We start from the raw sequence: 18,290 nt of genomic DNA, 5'->3' as shown, positions 1-18,290 counted from the left end.
AGGTTTTTGTAAAGATGGTACAGTTGAAATAGGTCAATTGATTAGAAGAACACTCATAAGATAGTAAATAATAGTAATAATATTGATGATATTTATATTAACATTGACAATAGCGTTGGCCTACTAGCTGTGTTACTGTGGCTCTTACTGTTTTTTCCCGGGAGAAATCATTTTCTTGGATGTCACAGTATTTGTCTTTGTCCCAAACGCGGGCCAGACCAGAAGGGGTGAGCAAGGGTGTACGTCACTTAACTGCTCTCCGTGATCATGGGCAAGTTACATCGCTTCTCTGAACCTTGATTTTCCTAACAATAAAATGGAACTGTCTGTGCCCTCATAAGAGCCTCTGAAGCGCTGACTTATCTAGAGCAGCGGGTAGCGGTGGGTGCCGGGAGAACTTTCCATCATTCCATTAGACGTGCCCCTTTCTGGGCAGGGTTGCAGGCCCATAGCAGTGAGTGGGGTGTGGGTCCTGACTTCTAGGGCCCCCCCGTCTCAGGAGGGAGGCAGATACTAGCGTTGTAGCAGCAGGAAAAACAGATGCGTGGTGCACTTATGTGTCCCAGACACTGTGCTCAGCCCATCCCATAGATCATCTGTGAAGCAGGGGCTGCTGCCATCATCCCGGTTTTTGGGCGAGGAGGCTGAGGTTTAGCACAGTGAGGCAAAGCACCCGAAATCTCCAGAGCTATTGTGATGATGCCAGGACTTGACCCAAACTCTCTGACTCCAGGCTGTGTTGCATGGGCAGGAGGAATTGAGCCGCTGACCACCGGGGAGGCATGGCAAGAGGCATTACTGCAGGCCTGCATTGGGTGAGACACTTACGCTGGGTATTGAAGGATGCATAGGAGTTCGCCAGGCACACCAGAATGGAGATAGGACAGGCCTGGCTGGCAGATGGGAGAGCACTGGCAAAGGGGCGAGGTGTAAGGGGGAGGGGATTGGAAGTGGAGTCCGTCATCTCTGCCTATGAACCACTTCTTGTGCGGATACGTGGGGATGGAATGGGCAGCTCAAGCTCCTGGGGAGAGTTGGCCGGGCATCCTGCTGATCTCGGCTGGGTCGCTCGGGTGTCTAGGTGAAGGCTGAGTGTTGCTGACTGAGGCTGGCTTCAGCTGGGGGGATTAGGACCCAGCCCTGCTCTGTGGGTTCCCCATCCTCCAGCGGGCTTGCCCCAGGTCCACACGGAGGGTAGAGCGGAGGGTACAGACACAAGGAGGAGTGAAGACTCAGGGTCACGCCTGCAACCGTCACACAGGGCATTGAGGGGGGCTGGAGCTCTGCGGAGGGGTCCCGCTGCAGATGAGGTCGCAGAGGTCACTGTGGACGGCTGGGGAGACGGGAGGGGCCGGCGGGAAGTGGGGAGGAGGTAGGACTTGGTTCTGAGCACAAGAAAGGACACAGGCCCAGACCAAGGCTGTGGGGGGCGGGTGATAGAAGAGACTGATGAGGCCACTTTTGTCCTATAAAAACCACGGAGTCAGGCCGAGGCGCTCAGTCGGCTTCACAGATGTCACAGATGGCCCCCCGAGATATAATTGGCCTTGGCCTCTGCAGAAAGGTTAATTGCTCAGATCACAGAGTCTGAGGCTCCCAGGACTGACAGAAATGCTCTCCAATTAAGGACCTGGAGCTGGGAGTTTCTGTCCCCTCTGGTCACTTGACCAGGCTGTGGGTGGCAGTGGAGCGGCGGGGAGGCGGGAGGCTCTGCCCTGGGGGAGCTCAGAGCCCCGGGGAGACACTAACCATAAGCAAACATTCCGGGGGCTGTGACAGCCAGGCTTACAGGGACAGGGGAGGCTAGAGGCTGTTTTGGCTGCAGAAACAGAAAACTCGTTCCAACAGGCCTGAGCCAAACGAGGAATTTGCTGGCTCCAGGAACTCAGCGATCGGGGTGGAGCTCGGTCACGCACAGCTGGATCCAGTGGTCTCCACGGGCAGCTCCTGACCCTCAGCTGGGCCTTCCTGAGCCGGCCTCCTTCTTACGGGGGCTATGGACATAGTCACTGCGAGATACACCTCCTTTTCAGATGTTTCTGTAAAGGCCCGGGACTGGCTCTAATTGGTCCGGCGTGCATCCCACGCCCCTCCCTGAACCAAGCACCCTGGCCTGGGTCACAGCCTCCTGGAACTGGGAAGGGGCGGTCTGCCCCGCCCCAGTACAAGGGTTGAGATCTCTGGCACAGTGGTCCCTGCAAGAAAAAGCCAGTTCTCTCCCCAAAAGGGATGCCGGGCTGGTCCGGGGCACCAGAGAAGGGGATGGTGGTGGGGACGGGGTGTCCGTACCTACCAAGTTCCCTGAAGTCACGTCAAGGAGGGGAGGGCCCTTAGGAACTGTTGTCCCACAGCCCATTTCACAGATGAGGAGACTGAGCCAAGGATATGGTCATTTCAAAGTGGGGAAGCTGCTAGAAAGACAAACAAGATGGTAGAGTGTGTGTGTGTTGGGGGGTCAGGTCTGGGAAGAAGAAGCTTGAATTGGTGGATAGATTGGGGCCTTTAGTTGAGACCCCAATGGAGAAAAAGAGCCAGCCACGTGAGGATAAGAAGGAAAGAACCTTCCAGAGGGAACCACTAGGTACAGAGACTGGAGCGAACTTGATCTCCCAGGGACCCAGGTTGAGGGACACACCAACAACTCAACATGGGAATTGGGGTGGGGCGGGGGGCAGTTGGTGGTGAGAGCCAGAGAGGTCACACGCCAGCTTTTCCTGTGCATTTTCTCTAAAGCGATGCACATCTCTGTTCAGAGCTGGGTGGCCAGGACAAGTCACTCTGTCCTTCCTATCGGCATGGGGGCCTGGGAAACAAGGACATGGCATGTCTGTTGAAGAGGAAGTAAATGTTTCTAGAGGGCAAACCCATCTTCCCTTCACCACCTTCTACCAGACACTCTCAGCTGAAAAATCTTTGCTCAAGATTCCCAGTCTGAAGTGCTGTCTCAAGAATGTTTGAATCTAAAGGTTATTACTAATGAGGCTGAATCTATTTTTCTATATGATGTTAACTACATTCATTTCTTCTTTTGTGAATTATCTGGAAACCTAACCTCCTGGGCCTCCTTAAGAAAGTTGTTTTCTTTCTTTCTTTCTTTTTTTCCTCAACCTGAAACCCGGGAGGCATTTGGGAGCTCTGATCTCAAAGGCCCATGCAGCTTGCATATTCTCCTGGATTCTCTGATCTTTAAAAATATCAAAGGAAATGCCATTTATATTGGCAAAAGCTTTGTGGGAGCCTCCCAGATGAGAGAATACACCCCTGAAGTTGGTGAGTCTGGATATTTTTAGACCCTTCTGCTGGAGTGATGAAACCAGGATCCTTTCGGCCAAGGCGGTGGGGGAGGGGAGTGGCAAGAGATAATATGCTGCCTGGCTCCCGGTGTAATAGAGATTCTGAGTGCAAGGGAGACTCGGGGGGCATCAGGCGTTAGTTTCCTCCCTGCCAAGAACACCCTGCTCAGATCAAAGAAGCCCATCCTGGGAAAGCCCTCCATATACCCTTGGGGATAAGCCCTAAGAAGAGTTCTGCCCACACACATTCCCCCCCCCTTATTCTGAACATGCCTTGAAGAGGCTGACATGGGCTTGCATAGCATTTTCCAATCTGCGGGGTCTAGCCTGGTGTACAGTAGGAGTCACGGGTCTGTGGTTAAGAATCAGAAGCCCTGGGTCGGAGTCCACTGAATGCAGAGCTATGTGACCTTGTTCGATTCTCATGCCTTCTCTGGGATGAATTTTTGCCATCCGAAACAATGAAATGCGGCGAACTCAGTTATGACCGGGTGCCTGAGTTCTGGGAGGGGTTGGGGACTGGCATCCTAGGGCCCTGCCACTGCTCAGCTGTGTACATAGTTGAGTCACACGATGTTTGAAAACATTAGAATGCATTGCTGATATTTTCAAAATGCAGACATTTCACATAGAAGTCAGGATTTCTGGCTTCTTTTGAAAAGTTGGAAGATTGGCAACTTTGGACATGTACTCCACTAGTTGGCTAGAGCCAAGCTGAGCCTCTTCCTTTATCCTGGAAGCGGGTTGCTCCAGGAATCCGGGTTTATCCTGGGAATGGCTGCAGCTACCCCCAGATCTTATCTTCCTGACATGGAAGCGGAGTGTTAGTTCCTATTTATTATCAGGACTGTGCCTTTACTTAGGGGAGGAACATCAAGAGATTTCTCGTACCCATGTTCTTTGCAGAGGTGGAAAAAGCATGTGCAAAGGCCCTGAGGTAGGAATGAGTTTTGTATGTTTGTGGATGGAAAAGGCTGGACAGGTGTGTGTTGAGGGGGGAGGTGCAGATCGCCTCCGGTCCTGGAAGGAACTTGAGTGTGACGGGAAAGCACTGGAGCATTGAAGAGCTTAAAGGAAGGAGATTTGATTTGTATTCTAGAAAGATCCTTTTGGCTGCTATATGGTGATAGATGTTAGGAAAAAAAAATAAAAAGGGAAAATGGCTAGGGAATGCTGGGAGGGGTGTTGACAGTTTGACATAGTGGAATCAAGGAAGACATAGCTAAGGAATGACATTTGAGCGAAACTTAGAGGGGGGTGGAGATGCAGTGGGAGAGTGTTTCAGGCAGGGGCAGGACGGGTGCAAAAACAGCAAGGAGGCCAATATGACGAGAAGGAACTGAACAAGGGGCAGGAGGGCAAGATGCGAAGTCAGGAGGAGTGGGGGAATTGAAGGCCGTTGCACAGGTGGCCGCTGACCCGAGTCGATGCTGAGCCAGTTGGTATGGACAATCAAAGTGGCTTCATGGAGGACCACAGAGGGTCTCTGTCTTGGCTGGGGCCCTCCTGTGGTCAGGATGTCCAAATATGGGGGCATGGGGGTGGATGCTGCAGTCTGTCTGAGTCCCAGACTCCTGGCCTGCTCCACAAGAGTCCGTCCCTCAGGAGCTCATTCCGAACTTGAGGCCGCTGTCCCTCCATAGCCCCTGCGAAGGAGGCTTACAGCTCAAGTCCCCTCCACCTTGCACTGTGAGAAGGTTCCCTCTGTGACCATCAGGGGGTGGAGTGGTGACAATAAGGGCTGATGGAGGTGGCACCATAGGTGCTTGTCTTCGTGCGACCCTTGTTAGACTAGTGTGACCTGGGGTCCTCAGGCCTGAACCGTCTGTTGCTAACTTGGCCACAGATTCTCCCATTGCCTTCAGAGGTCCCAGCTGGGGACTCCAGGCTTGTTCCTCCCTGCTCTCTCTCTGGGTGACGGCCAGCACGAGCGTGGGGACACCCAGATCTGACCACTCCCCTGCAGGAGGCTTCCCCCTGCTCTCACTGCCCTTGGGATGAAGGGGCCTCCTCTGTCCAGTTCTGGCCTTCACTCATGACCTCTGTGACCCAGCCACGCTTGTGGTCCTAAGCCCTGCTCTTGGTTTGCTTTGCCTTCCCTGGACCCTTCTTCAGAAACTCCCAAGACTCTCAAGCCTGGCCCAGGCTGGCTCCCAACAGTGGCCTTCCGTGGTGGCCCTCTGAGCCTGGTACAGAGCTGTCACTGAGCCATAGTGAGGCCCTGTGTCCTCATAGGCCCCTGAGTCCACACTGTAACCCTTGATGTGGGAGTTGGTGGCATTCCATTTTATGGATGAGGAAACTGAGGCCCAGCAAGATTTATATAACTTGCCCCAGATCACAGAGCTAGTAAGGGAGGAAGTGAGATTTGAATCCACTCTGGCTGGCTCCAGAGCCCTGTTCTTGCCCCTGCCTTGTCCTTCTCCACTGAAATTGAATTAATGAGTCTTGGAGTAAAGCCAGATGACCAACCCCCAGGTTGGCTACCCTCTCCTTCTCCCTCCTTAGTGCAAACCTCCCCAGGTCTGCCAGTTCCCACCACCAAAGTCCGTGGGGTCTACACTGCCTGCCTCATTACCCACTCCTATCCCAGCCTCCAAGTCCCGTTCCCCTTGGCATTGGCCTCTGAAGGAGTTGGCCTCCCTCTCCACACACAGAAAGGTCCAGATCTCCAAAGCCTGTGGCCTTTTCTCATCTCCAGCCTCTTTCTACTTGACCTTCAGGTGACATTCACAACAACGGCTCCTCCTTCTTGGATTACTCGCTTCTCTTAGCTTTGCTGCTGAAGGAGTCTGGCCACCTCTTCTTCCTCTCTGCTTGTGTCATTTCTTCACTCGTTCATTTAACAAATATTTACCAAGCACCTCCTGTGCCATGCCAGACACTGCTCTCAAAGATAGCACTGAACACAGTAGATAAAATCTCTGCCCATGTGGGGCTCTCATTATGGAAGGGGAGCAGACCACACATAAGTAAACCAAGAGATAACACCATTCTAAAGAATGAAAAATAAAGCAGGGCAAAGGGTAGAAAGTGACATGTGTTTTGGGGGTGGTAGCTACTTGGATAAGCATTCTGGACAGAGGGCACAGCAAGTGCAAAGGCCCTGAGGTACCTTGAGTGTGGTGGGTGAGGGGACATCCAAGGGTGTGCAGTGGTTTGACAACCTGCTGGGACCTTGAAAGCCAGGTGGGTAGCTGGGTTTCATTTCAAATGCAGTGGGAGATCTCCAAAGAGATCAGCAAGGGAGAGACTTACTCAACATAGTCCTGAAGTCCTAGCCACAGCAATCAGACAAGAAAAAGAAATAAAAGGCATCCTCATTGGTAAGGAAGAAATAAAACTTCCACTATTTGCAGATGGTGTGATATGCAGTATAGGAAATCTTAAAGACTCCACCAAAAAAACTACTAGAATGGATAAATTCAGTTAAGTTGCAGAATGCAAAATCCATATACAGAAATCTGTTGCGTTTCTATATACTAATAATAAAATAGCTGAAAGAGAAATGATGGAAACACTCCCATTTACAATTGCACTACAAAGAACAAAATTAAAAAAAAAATAGAATAAGATACCCAGGAATAAACTTCATGGAAGTAGTGAAAGACTTGTCCTCTGAAAACTATAAAACACTGAAGAGAGAAATCGAAGAGGACACAAACAAATGCAAAGATCTTTCACGCTCACGAATTGGAGAAATCAATACCGTTAAAAGGTCCATACTGCCCAAAGCCATCTACAGATTTCACGCAATCCCTCTCAAAATACCAGCAGCATTTTCCCCAGAACTGGAACAAACAGCCCTAAAATTTGTATGGGACCACCAAAGACCCCCAAATAACCAAAGCCACCTTGAGAAAGAAGAACAAAGCCGGAGGTATTACAATTCCTGATTTCAGCATATATTAAGGGCATTTACATTTTTATAAGATTCCTGCATCTCAGCGACCAGGGACGCTTGTTCAAAATGTGGACCCCAGCCTCTGCTCGCATCTGTGGCATTGGCTTCCCCGGGGCGGGGCGGGGGGGGTGCAGTCTGGGAACGTGCTTTCTCACCATCACTTGCGTATTGGGGAAAGGCTGCTTTAAGCAGAGATTTATTAACCTGGAAATCACCGAAGGTTCAGCAGGCAGAACTCCGGGGATCCAAGAGTTTGGGAGCAAAATATTACAACTCTACTCTCATAGTCTCTGGCGGTCGGCGTTTCCCTCCTAGCCCTACCTGGGACTTGGTCGCCCATCAGAATCAGAGTTTTCATGACACATTACAGGGTTTGTACGGATCTCAAAAATACCGTGTCCCTTTCTTGCTGCTTTGAAGCCCTGGGAGCTCTTAGAACTTGTTATTTATGCATTAATAAAGAAGCATGTAGGTTATTATTATACATCGACTTTAAAAAAAAGTCTTGATGACTCCATTTCAATGTAATTAGTTTCCTTTGCCATTCTATGTATGTTTGTTTTATGCATTTAGAAACATGATTCCGAGAAAGAGTCCTTAGGTTTCCTCAGATGTCATAAAGGTACGGGGCCCAGAAAAGGTGTGGAACCCTTGCAGAGAGCTGGGGGTGGGTTGTGGGGGGCACTCGGGCCGAGCTGGACGCCACTCCTGACTCCCCTTGCCGACGCGTGGGACCTGGGGCAGATTACTTTTCTCCTGGGTGCTTCTCTGTCCTTATATCTTGAATATAAGATGTCCCTATCTTGAATGCTTGTTGGAAGGAACCAGCCAGGCCACCTGGTGTGTGTGTGAGGTGGGGGGAGTGAATGCATCAGGACATGCCCTTTCTTCCACTGGAATGTAGGGTTCCAGCCAGGCTCGTCATGGAGGGGGGGCTGGGCTGGCTGCGCTCTGAATCCCAGCTTTGCCACTTACCAGCTGTGACCCTGGGCTGGGTAGTTAACAACATTTTGCCTCAGTTTCCCCTCCATAACCTGGACTTAACAATAGCACTCAGGTCATAGGGTCTTGTAGGATGAGATGAGTTTCTCTTTCCAAGGGCCCAGCACAGTGCTTGGCTCTCCCTGGATGACGGTTTATAACATGGTCATTATTAAATTTGGGGTTCCCGGAGGGCTAGATCCAAGTCCTGTTCCTCTCTGTATCCCCCATAATATCTGACATGGAGTCTGGGTTTGGGAACTAGGTTTGCTACAGTGACTGCTCTTTTTCAGGTGAGGTAAGGGAGACGGGGCACTTGTTCTAAAGGTCAGGGTCAGGGATGACAGATCAGATGCCACTGAAGCCATAGGGGACCACAGATTCAGCAGGGGGGCCACAAGGAGGCAAAGGGCAGAGGGCTAGAGCATGGCTAGTCTTGGGGTCCTGAGCAGATCTTGAATCTGGATAATCCAGATGACAGCATCTCCCTACCACTTGCTGAGCCTGGCTTTGTCAGGCTTGAGACGGATGAGTTTTTTCTGCTTTCCAAGCCTCCGTGTGCTCATCTGTTGAGTGGGGACAGCTAGCATTCATTGGGTCCCACCATGAGCTAAGCCTTGGTTATGCCTCTCGATGTGCTTCTTTAATTCTCACAAGGGGTGGGTGGGGAGACTGAGGCTCAAGGCCATACAGCAAGTCCGTAGCAGAGCTGGGGTTTGCCTGGGTGTCTGATTCCCGGGCCATGACTTAAGCACTGGGCACATCACCACCTCACTGCGGGGAAGCCTTTCTCTTCTTTCCTCCCTTCCAGTCCTGCTTTATGCTCGCAGAGATGTTCTAGAGGGTACTAGTCTTCCCCGCCTGGCAGCTGGAGTAGGAACCGGTGGGTATCTGGGAGGTCCCTCGGGTACAGTGTCTTCCTGGGCAGAAGGCAGACATCTTCCCTGAGCCCTGACCATTTCTGTCCCCTGACTGCCTACTTCTTGGCTTCTTTTTTCCATCTCGCTACTTCCTCCCAGCTCCATTGTAAAAGACTCTGCTCCCCCTCAAGGGTGTCTTCCACTCCAAGGCAGGATCCTATAGGGAAGGGTGGGGAGTGTGGCCAAGTGCAGAGGCCGTGCCCCGCCTGCGGGAGTAGCCACCGCTCGGCTCTAGCCAATGTCTTCATGTGGCGACGAGGCCCTGGCCTGCCAGGCTTCCGCAAGAATCTAGATTCTCATGCGGTTTTCCCATTTTTAAACGTTGGCATCTCATTCAAAATTTTAAAAATACCACATATACCGAGAGAGGAAGAGAGAGACGCACACACGGAGAGGCTGACAGACAGAGAAAGAGAGGCAACGAAAAACCCAGAAAACAGAACAACAACAACAAATTTCAGAAACTCGTCTTAGGGCCAGTTCTCAGCTTCTGACCCCTTCTATTTCCTTCGCCTGCACAGCAGCCCCGTCTGGGGAGAAAGAGAGGCCCGCAGAGGTGAGAGCTCTTGGTCAAGACGATGGTGGGGGTAGGGGGCAGTGTGGGGCTGGGGACCAGAACTCAACCTCCATCTTCTCCGCTTTTCCCCGCTACACTTCCCAGGCCCCAGCCTGTGTGGGGCCGAGTTTATTTCCAAGACCCACTTCTGGACCCTAAAGAGGAAGAAAACTCACTGCAGTCTGATGCTGAAGGCCAAGGTCACCATGACACAAGAAGGCCAAGGTCACCATGACACAACTCGAATGCTCAGTGACTGGTCCCGGATTCCAACAGAGCAGTTTCTAAAGGGCATGTCTGCTAGAGTCATTTCTAAATTGTTGGGGACTAGAGCCTTGCAGAGCTCTGGGGGCAATAAGGCCTTGTCAGATCCTGTTCCGGTGATCGACTGCTTTGTCCACGTGTGAGCTCGGAGGAGGAGGACTCATTTCTGCGGTCCTAGAGTGTCAATTTGCTACACCACCGTTTGCTGAGGACCTGGGATGTGCCAGGAGCCAGACCAGGGGTGGGTGGTTGGCGGGGGGCAATGTTTGCAGCCATGATCTCTTCTAACTTGTCCAGAAGACGTGTACGTTTCATAACATTGATTTTATTTTATGGCCAAAGACATTGAGGCTCAGAGAGGTTTAAGATAGAGATCCAAGTTCAAATCCAGACCTCTTTGTCCCCAAGTCCAGGCTTGCTCCACCTTAGGACAGGATCTACTGGAAAGGGTGGAGAGACTGCCTTCTTTGCTGAGGTCAGTCTGGGGGCTGCAGTGAGGGGCTGGGGTCAGGCTTCCTCGGGTGAGGCTTCCTGGTGGAGGTGACCTTCTCTGAAGAAAGAAGGTATATTAGATTCTCATGGCTGTTGTAACACATTAACACAAACCCATTGAGTTAAAATGGCATGGATTTATTATCTTACAGTTCAAGGGGTCAGAATTCCAAAATGAGCCTTAGGAGGCTAAAATCAATTACAAGGCAGGCATGTGTTCTTTTCTGAAGGCTCCAGAGGAGAACCGTTCCCTCACCTTTTCCAGCCTCTGGAGGCTGCTTGCTTTCCTTGGCTCGAGTCTAACCCCACATCACTCCAACGTCTTCTTCTGTTGTCCCATCTTCTGCTCCTGCCTCTGGCCCTCTGGCCAACATCCCTCTTTTAAGGATGTTCGTGATTACATGGGGCCCGTCTAAATAATCCAGGATGACGTCCCCGTCTCAAGATCATGATCACATCCGCAAAGTCCCTTCTGCGGTGTAAGGTAATATACTTGCATGTTCTGGAATCCAGGATGTGGAGATCTTTGACGACCCCAGAGAGGACAACACCTCAGGGCCTGAGGCCAAGCCTGAGGCTCGGGAGGGCGTGGAATGCTCAGCACGCGGCCGTGCTGAGGGTTGGAGGTGCGCAGGGCTGCTCAGGACCCACGTGTCAAGGGCACCAGCACTTGAACTTTGTTGGCTAGAGCAGTGTTCCTCACACTTGACCATGCGTCTGGATCAGCTGGGGACCTGAAAATGCAGACGTTGAGTCAGTCGGTCTGGGTGGGGACTGAGGATCTGCATTTCTCACAGGCTCCCCGGGGGGCTACAGCTGCTGCTGGTGTCCAGACCCGCTTTGCGTTGAGAGGCGCTAGAGAAGGAAGGCTCTCGAAAAGATCGCGGTGTGGCGAACAGTCCTGCCCAGGTTCCTCATTTTCTGAACTTCACACTGGTTGGCATTTGAATGGCATTCTCATCCCAAGCCCTCTGTTACCCGACGTTTTTGCACATCCTACAAGAGCGGCCACCGAGGCTCGCCACCGGGACCTCCGGTCCAAGCCTAAAAGGTTCTGTCTGACTCAGTGAAAGAAGATTCCCGGCGCCATGACCCTGGCAACTCACCAGCCTTCTGGGGCCTCTCACAAAGGACGTGGGGCCGGGGTGGGCAGGCGGAAGGGCTCTTAGATCCGTGTTCTGGCTCCATTTTCTCAATGTGGGCATATTTTTAGAGCTGAATTGTCTTTCCTTTTAATCTAACTCTTTTCGCAATTTGGCACCCTCCTGGGTGGGGGGAGGGGGTGGCGTGGTATTTGCTGGAACCTTCCCTGTCCCTGAGCAAGCTTGACGACTGAGGGCTTGCCGGGCGTCTCGCTCCTACATGGAGGCATCGGCGAGGGCCGTACAGACTCTTCAAGTGTACTTTGCCGTGGAGAGTCAGGGATAGAAATGGCTTTTGCCACCTTCCTAATAGGGGGCTGTTGATTCACGGACTCACGAGAGTCAGACGGGCCATGCAAGGGGGAAGGGGACCATGTAGGGTCTGTAGTGACCCAGAAGTACGTGCTGTGTTTGAGGGGAGCAGCCCCCGCTGGGCCCCACAATCATCATCCTACGGGGATGAGGGTCCCGAATTGTGCGTGCACCCGTTTTGCACACGAATCCAGAAACCTGGATCAAATTGCATGTGAAGTCTCCTATTTTTAAATGTTGATAATGAATTCAGATATTTTTAAAATACTGTGTGGGCCAAACAAGACATTTTTGTGGGCAGGATTCGGCCTGTTGGCAGCTTGTTTGAGAATCCACTTGTTTTACTGGGAGGGAAACTGAGGCCCACAGAGGCTCAGGGACCTTGCAGAGGTCCCTCAGCGTCAGCTGGAACTCAGGGCTGCTGACACGTGGTGCGACCACCATCCACCCGCCTTGCTGCGGCTCCTCCCCTCCGCCCTGTCCCCACCTCAATCCCTGTGCCTCTCAGAGGGCTACCCTGCTCCCCAGCCTTGCAATATTAAGCAGCCTGGGAGGTGGACGGCCGCCCCCACCCCAATCTACCTTCAATCGGTTTTGGGAGGTGGGCACATCCTAACTCCTCTCTGGGCTAACGTCTCATCTGCAGTTGGAGGGCTCGGGGCTGAGTGGGCCCCGGAGCCCCTCCCTGCAGGTCCCTGAGTTCTCTCTGGCCTTTTCCTCCCAGCCCCTGAGCATCCCTGCCTCTAAGCCTCAGTATTGACTTTGCACAAACAGCAGCTGTCATGAAGCCATTTGCAGCCCCGGAGGTCCTGGCCCACGTCATTTACATGATTTAACATGCTGGGTTTCAGGGGGCGTGTCTCTGAGCCCACAGCCAGCAGCCACAGTACCGCGATTTATGGATTTGACATATTAAACTGATGGATTGGGGGGAGGGGGGAAATGTTTTATCCTGAAATGCCGCCCTGCCTCGGGGTTTCACCAGATTTTGCAACAGTCCCCCTCTGCACCCCAGATGGGTTTTATTTGTCCAGAGGCTGAGAAGGACTTGTCCAGGCTGCCCACCCCTTGGCCATGTCCCATGGGAATAACAACATAAACAATAATAGTAACTGTTCATGCTTATATAACTAACCTGCTGTCCACCAGGCACTGCCCTAAGCACTTTGCTCATCAATTAACTCACTGTGTCCTCACACAGCCCGCAAAGTGGGTATGATATCTAGCCCCAGTTTCCAAGCGAGAAAACATATCCATTGGGAGCATATCGCTTGCCCCGTCTCCCAGCTAGTGCCTGACAGAGCCGGGCATCCACCGAGGTGACCCGGCCCAGCTCTGTGTTCTTCATACCTGTGCCCCACGGCCACTTATAATTATTCTAATTGCTCATAATCATACTCATTAGGAAGTAACAGTAACATGGAGCTTTCTCGAATACTTCCCAAGTGTCAGGCTGGTGTGATTTATAGATATTGTCTCATTAAACGCTCAGGACAAATCTATAATGCCCATTTCTCAAACAAGGAAACCAAGGGATAGAAGGAGAAGGCCCCCGGCCAAGGTCGTACATCCAAGACCTGGTTCCCACCCGGGATCTCCCACTCGGCGACACTGGCCCTGGGAACCGTCTTGGCCAGGGAGGGACTGGGGACGGGAGGGAAATTGTTCTTGCAAACCCATCAATTCCATCCATGGAGGGTCAGAGTTGGTGTCGTGAAGCTGTTTTTTAAAAAGGCAAGAAGTGCGGCTAACAGGATCAGCTGTCACCCTACGGCCCCGTACCTGACGAGAAGCCATTTCATTTCTCGTGCCCCGGGAGGTCACCACTTCTCAGCTGCAAATCGAGGCATTCATGCCAAGTTTCAGAGAGGCGAAACAATCATCCCAGTGATTACGGAGACTTTCTGGGCATCAGCAAGGCAAGACCCTGTCATCCAGGCCAGGGGTGTCCTTTCCGACCCCCTTTATTCACACGTGCGTGCCTCCGTAACACGAATACTCGCGAAGAGCACGGATGGGCAGGCATGCCCTATGCGGTGATTCCCGAAGTTTCGTTATTCGAGTTCCTGCTTCTCTGTGTTTGCCAGGTGCCAGAATCCCCCATCAAGCATTGACTCAATTTCTGAAGTTGACTCACTTTTTTTTTTTTTTTTTAGACGGGGTGGGAGGGGCAGAAAGGGAGGGCAGAGGGAGAGGGAGAATCTCAAGCCGACTCCAAGCCCGGCACAGAGTCCGCCGTGGGGCTCCATCCCAGGACGCTGAGCTCATGGCCTGAGTGGAAATCGAGAGATGGATGCTTAGCTGACAGAGTGGTCCAGGCGCCCCCGAAGTTGACTCACTTTCTTATACCTACGCTAAAAAGGGAGCTTTTGATCAGTGGTGCTCATGTTGAGCTCGTCAGCATTGCCTGGAGAGCTCGTTACAACACAGATGGGTCCTGGGGCCCAAGAATTAGCATCACTTCTTCCCACGTGCGGCTGCGGGTTGGGGCCCACACCGAGACCACTGGCTCGGATCGCTGCTCTAATTGGATCCCTTGCCAAAAACCACGACGTGTTGGGGAGGGTCCCAGCAGGAAACAGAATCCCCCAAATGTTCCCAGTGAAGGCACTTTGATGAAAAAGTCCTTATAGAGGAATGGGAAGGGCTAAGAGAATTTGAGGGCCCCGAAGGCTGGCAACACATTACCAGCCTTGGGTACCAGCCGTTACCAGCCTTGGGTGGGCAGGGAAAAGGGTGGGAACAGCCAAGTCGCAGCTGCTTGGCTCCCACAACCCTTGGGAGCTGTGGTCAAAGTAAGAAAACGAAGTCTCTGCCAGAGAAGGGGAACAAGACAGGGAGCAGGGCAGAGAAACAATGACTTTCCTACCCACCCACCCACCCTTTCTAGCTGGTGCCCTTCTTCGTTCATCCAGAGGGTGGGGCAGCCTGGGGGTACAGTCCTAGGAGTCAGGGCCCTTGGGGCACAGAGCAGGTCGGAGAGGAGCCGAGAGCAGAGGGAAGGGCAGGAGAGGATGGGGCTGATGGAGACTGCCAGCCCAGAAGGAAATTATCTAAATGTCCTTCAAGTCTGCCTAGGAACTGCTGGAGATCCTGAGCCCTTTCCCGGACTTTAAACAATTGACAGGTGATAGAAAGGTGTTAAGGACCCATTAGCACCAAAGAGGGACTCTTTTGATTGAGGTGATAAGAATTTTAAAAATAACAGAGAACTGAGTAGCTTCTTCACTTTTTGACTCAGACAATTTCGTGTTGTGGTGAGACACGGTTCCCTGGTGGGAAGCCCAGATAGGTGGATGCCCCCCCCCCCGCCAGTGTTACCCACTTGGGGTACTGAGCAGTTCACATCAGGTGCTGGTTGGGGGCTGCCGCTGGGGGGGGGGAGTCCAGCCTGCCCTAAAGGTGGGTGAAGATAGGGGGTGGGCTCTGGGGACTGGGGTAAGCGCAGGGGTGCAAGGAGTCCATGTGCCAGCAGGGGGCAGTGTGCACAGACGCGTTGCGGTTGGGACGGGTGGGGCACTCACCCAGTGGCCTTCACAGCCTTCGCCCTGTCCCCCCTCCCCGAGTACAGATGTTCCTGTGGGTCTGTCTCCCGCCCTTTGCTCCGAGACGTCGTGAGCGCCCACGTCTGGCCAATGCCCGCACCTTTCTGCCTGGGCTCCTGGACAGCCCTTTGGAGGTCCTGCAACTCACGTGGACCCTCGTTGTCTTTTTGCCTTAGCATCACCTCATTCTCCATGAAGAACGTTCACCTTCTGCCTCAGTTGCCCCAGCAGGGCACGTGGCCCCACTCTGGTCTCCTCCTTGTTCCTTTGCCACCACCTTCGTGGTCAGAGTCCCCCCAAGCCCATGCCTCGGAAGTTACCGGGCTCCCCGCTTGTCCTCACCTCCTGTCGTTGCAGTGGCAGCCCACCTCCAGCCGCTCGCCCCACCCGTGCAGCCTTCCAGACCCTCCTGACGGGGGGCCTTCCCTTGCTAAGATCCTGAGGACCTCGCTGCCTAAGCCTCATGGGTCAAGCGCACCTTCCACAGCCTGGCTTCCGGGGTCCTCAAGACCTGTCTGCTCTTCCTTGTGACATCCTACCCCTCGCCCTCCTCACCCCGACATCTGGTGGGATCGGGGAGGACTGAAGTCTCCCCTTCCCCCATCCCACTGCGTGGCCACCCTCTTGCAGGAATCCTGGTTCAGGAATTATCTGGAATGCCAGAGACCGTGGAGATGAGAGCTGTGGCCAGGGAACCCTGTGCCCTCCAACCCAGGCGGGGCCCCTCGGACCCACCCCAGGGTGGAGAATGATGTGATTTCAGTGTGGCTCCTGGAGTCAGAGAAGCCTGGGTTCGAACCCAGGCGGTACCGCTTCCTAGCTGTGCAGTATCGTTGCTTAGTCCCTCTGATGGGAATTTGTTCCTCTGTAAAGCGGGTGCCGCCTCGTTCCGTCGTACGGGCGTGGGGAGGTTAACAGGTGAGTGCTAGTGCCCGAGGTCAGCCTCCTTTAGAAGCAGACACTGAGATGAGGATTTACATGTAAGTCTTGTACAAAGGAAATGCCCCAGTGGAGCGGTAAGGGAATTGGGGGAGGCAGGACCGGGAAATAAATCTGGAGAGAGTAAGGACCCTGAGTAAGCCTAGCCACGCATCAGAGAGACTGGTGCCTGTTTCCCCACAGCTAACTTACTTATTTTCTGGGCATCTCGGCCTCTGACACCCCATCCCAACTCTCAGCGCCTCTGAAAGAGCAGAGCTGCATGCCGCTGTGAGGGGAGGGGGGAGGCGGGAGGCGGGAGGGTGGGAGGCCTGGCCCTCAGCCCATGTGGGCAGGGACAAGAGCACACCCCCCCCCCGGGGGGTGGCGAATAGGGACTTTCTGGGGGAGGTGCTGAGTCAGTAAGCAGCACAGTGGTGAGGGGCGGCCTCCACTTGCCACCAGGGCAACGGCAGCTAGGGGCGAAGGCTGCCGGGAGGGAGGCCAGGCCTCTGTGGGAGCTGCCGCCCTCCTGGTGTGGCTCAGCTCGCCCCGCATCTCCTGCCTTCCTCCCTGCTGCCTTGGTGGGCCTTGGGCCAGAGAGGGGCCTCAGAGGCTATAAGTGTGCCTTGCCAGGGGGTGTTTCAACAACAGCCAGGCTGCCAAGAGCACATTATTCTCTTACAGAAATCCAAGGGATTGCCCAGGAGATGTGATATTTTTGTAGCCAAAAAAAAAAAAAAAAGAATTTCTCCTCAGCTCTGAAAGCCTGTTGTGCTAGGAATGATAGTGGGTGTTTCAGAATCTGGATTCTTCATCAGGGAGCAGATAAGGACTAAGAAATTTCTGTCCATTGCCTTCATTCACTAAATAGTATATATTAGATGTCCCTAGCACGTTCCCAGTAGAAGGAACAATTTTATAAAGGCAGAGAGGTAGGAGGGACGTGTTTGACAGGTTTGGAGAAGAGACTCTTCGTTGTAAGGGATAGAAATTCCACCTTAGACTGGCTTAGGCAAAGACAAGGACTTAAATGGTTCATGTGATAGAAAGAACAAATGACTGGGAGCTTCAGGCATGGCTGGATCCAGGGGCTCAAACAATGTCATAGGACACGATCTCCTCCACCCACAGCGCTGCCTTCCTTGGCATTGGCTCTGCATTTAGGAAATCCCTTGCCCTTTGGTGACTCTGTCAGCTCCATCCTTATACCCTCCCAGGCTCAAACCTAGTAGAAAGAAAGGAATTTTTTTTGCCAATAGTTCCAGTGAAAGTCCTGTGACTGACTCTCATTGAACTGACTTGGGTCATACGTCCATCTCTGGCTGATCAGGCCTGGTCCATAGTCCCTTCTCTAAAGCTTGAGTCTTGTTCTAACAGTGATTCGTGTGGCTTGGAAAGTAAGTCACCGGATGTGTTACATTTTCTTCACCCATCCTTTTTCTCAGAAATCTTATCTGCTCCCACAATTGCATTTCTCTTTCTTGACCCTTGACCTCACTCAAGCGCCCCGGGGCTCCATTTCCTGGGGCATGGCGGGGACGTGTTCCTCCCACACGACAACAATAATATTGCACAAATTGAGCTGTCACTAGATGCTAAGAACAAGCTCTTCACATTGCTGTCTAATGGAATCCTCACAGCACGACAACACTATGAAATAGGTGTTATTATTATCCTTGTTTTAAAGGTGAAGAAACGCAGGCATAGAGAGGTTCATTCCCGAACCAATGACTAGAGTCAGGGGGGTCCTGAAGCTCCGATGGACTGGATAGGAATCATGTCCCCGAAAGTGGAGCCAGGATGTGTCAGCTGCAACTGAGCTACACAGACGTAGAGAAGGGAAGGGACACTCCAAAGGAAAGTCTTGTGGTGGTGGTCGGGGTGGGAGGGAGGCGGACAGGGTGTGTGTGTGTGTGTGTGTGTGTGTGTGTGTGTGTGTATGAAACAGAATATGCCCCCT

General features: G+C 52.7%; 1 protein-coding gene across 4 annotated transcripts in view; it reads left to right on the top strand.

Moving 5' to 3' along the window:
• Positions 1-18,290, top strand: part of GSG1L (GSG1 like) — a 197,797-nt gene that overhangs the window by 106,214 nt on the left and 73,293 nt on the right. The window lies entirely within an intron of this gene.

This window comes from Neovison vison, chromosome 14, assembly GCF_020171115.1.
Source record: "Neovison vison isolate M4711 chromosome 14, ASM_NN_V1, whole genome shotgun sequence".
Lineage (NCBI taxonomy): Eukaryota > Metazoa > Chordata > Mammalia > Carnivora > Mustelidae > Neogale > Neogale vison.
The sequence above is the reverse complement of the archived record's forward strand: the minus strand, read 5'-3'. Positions and strand labels throughout refer to the sequence as shown.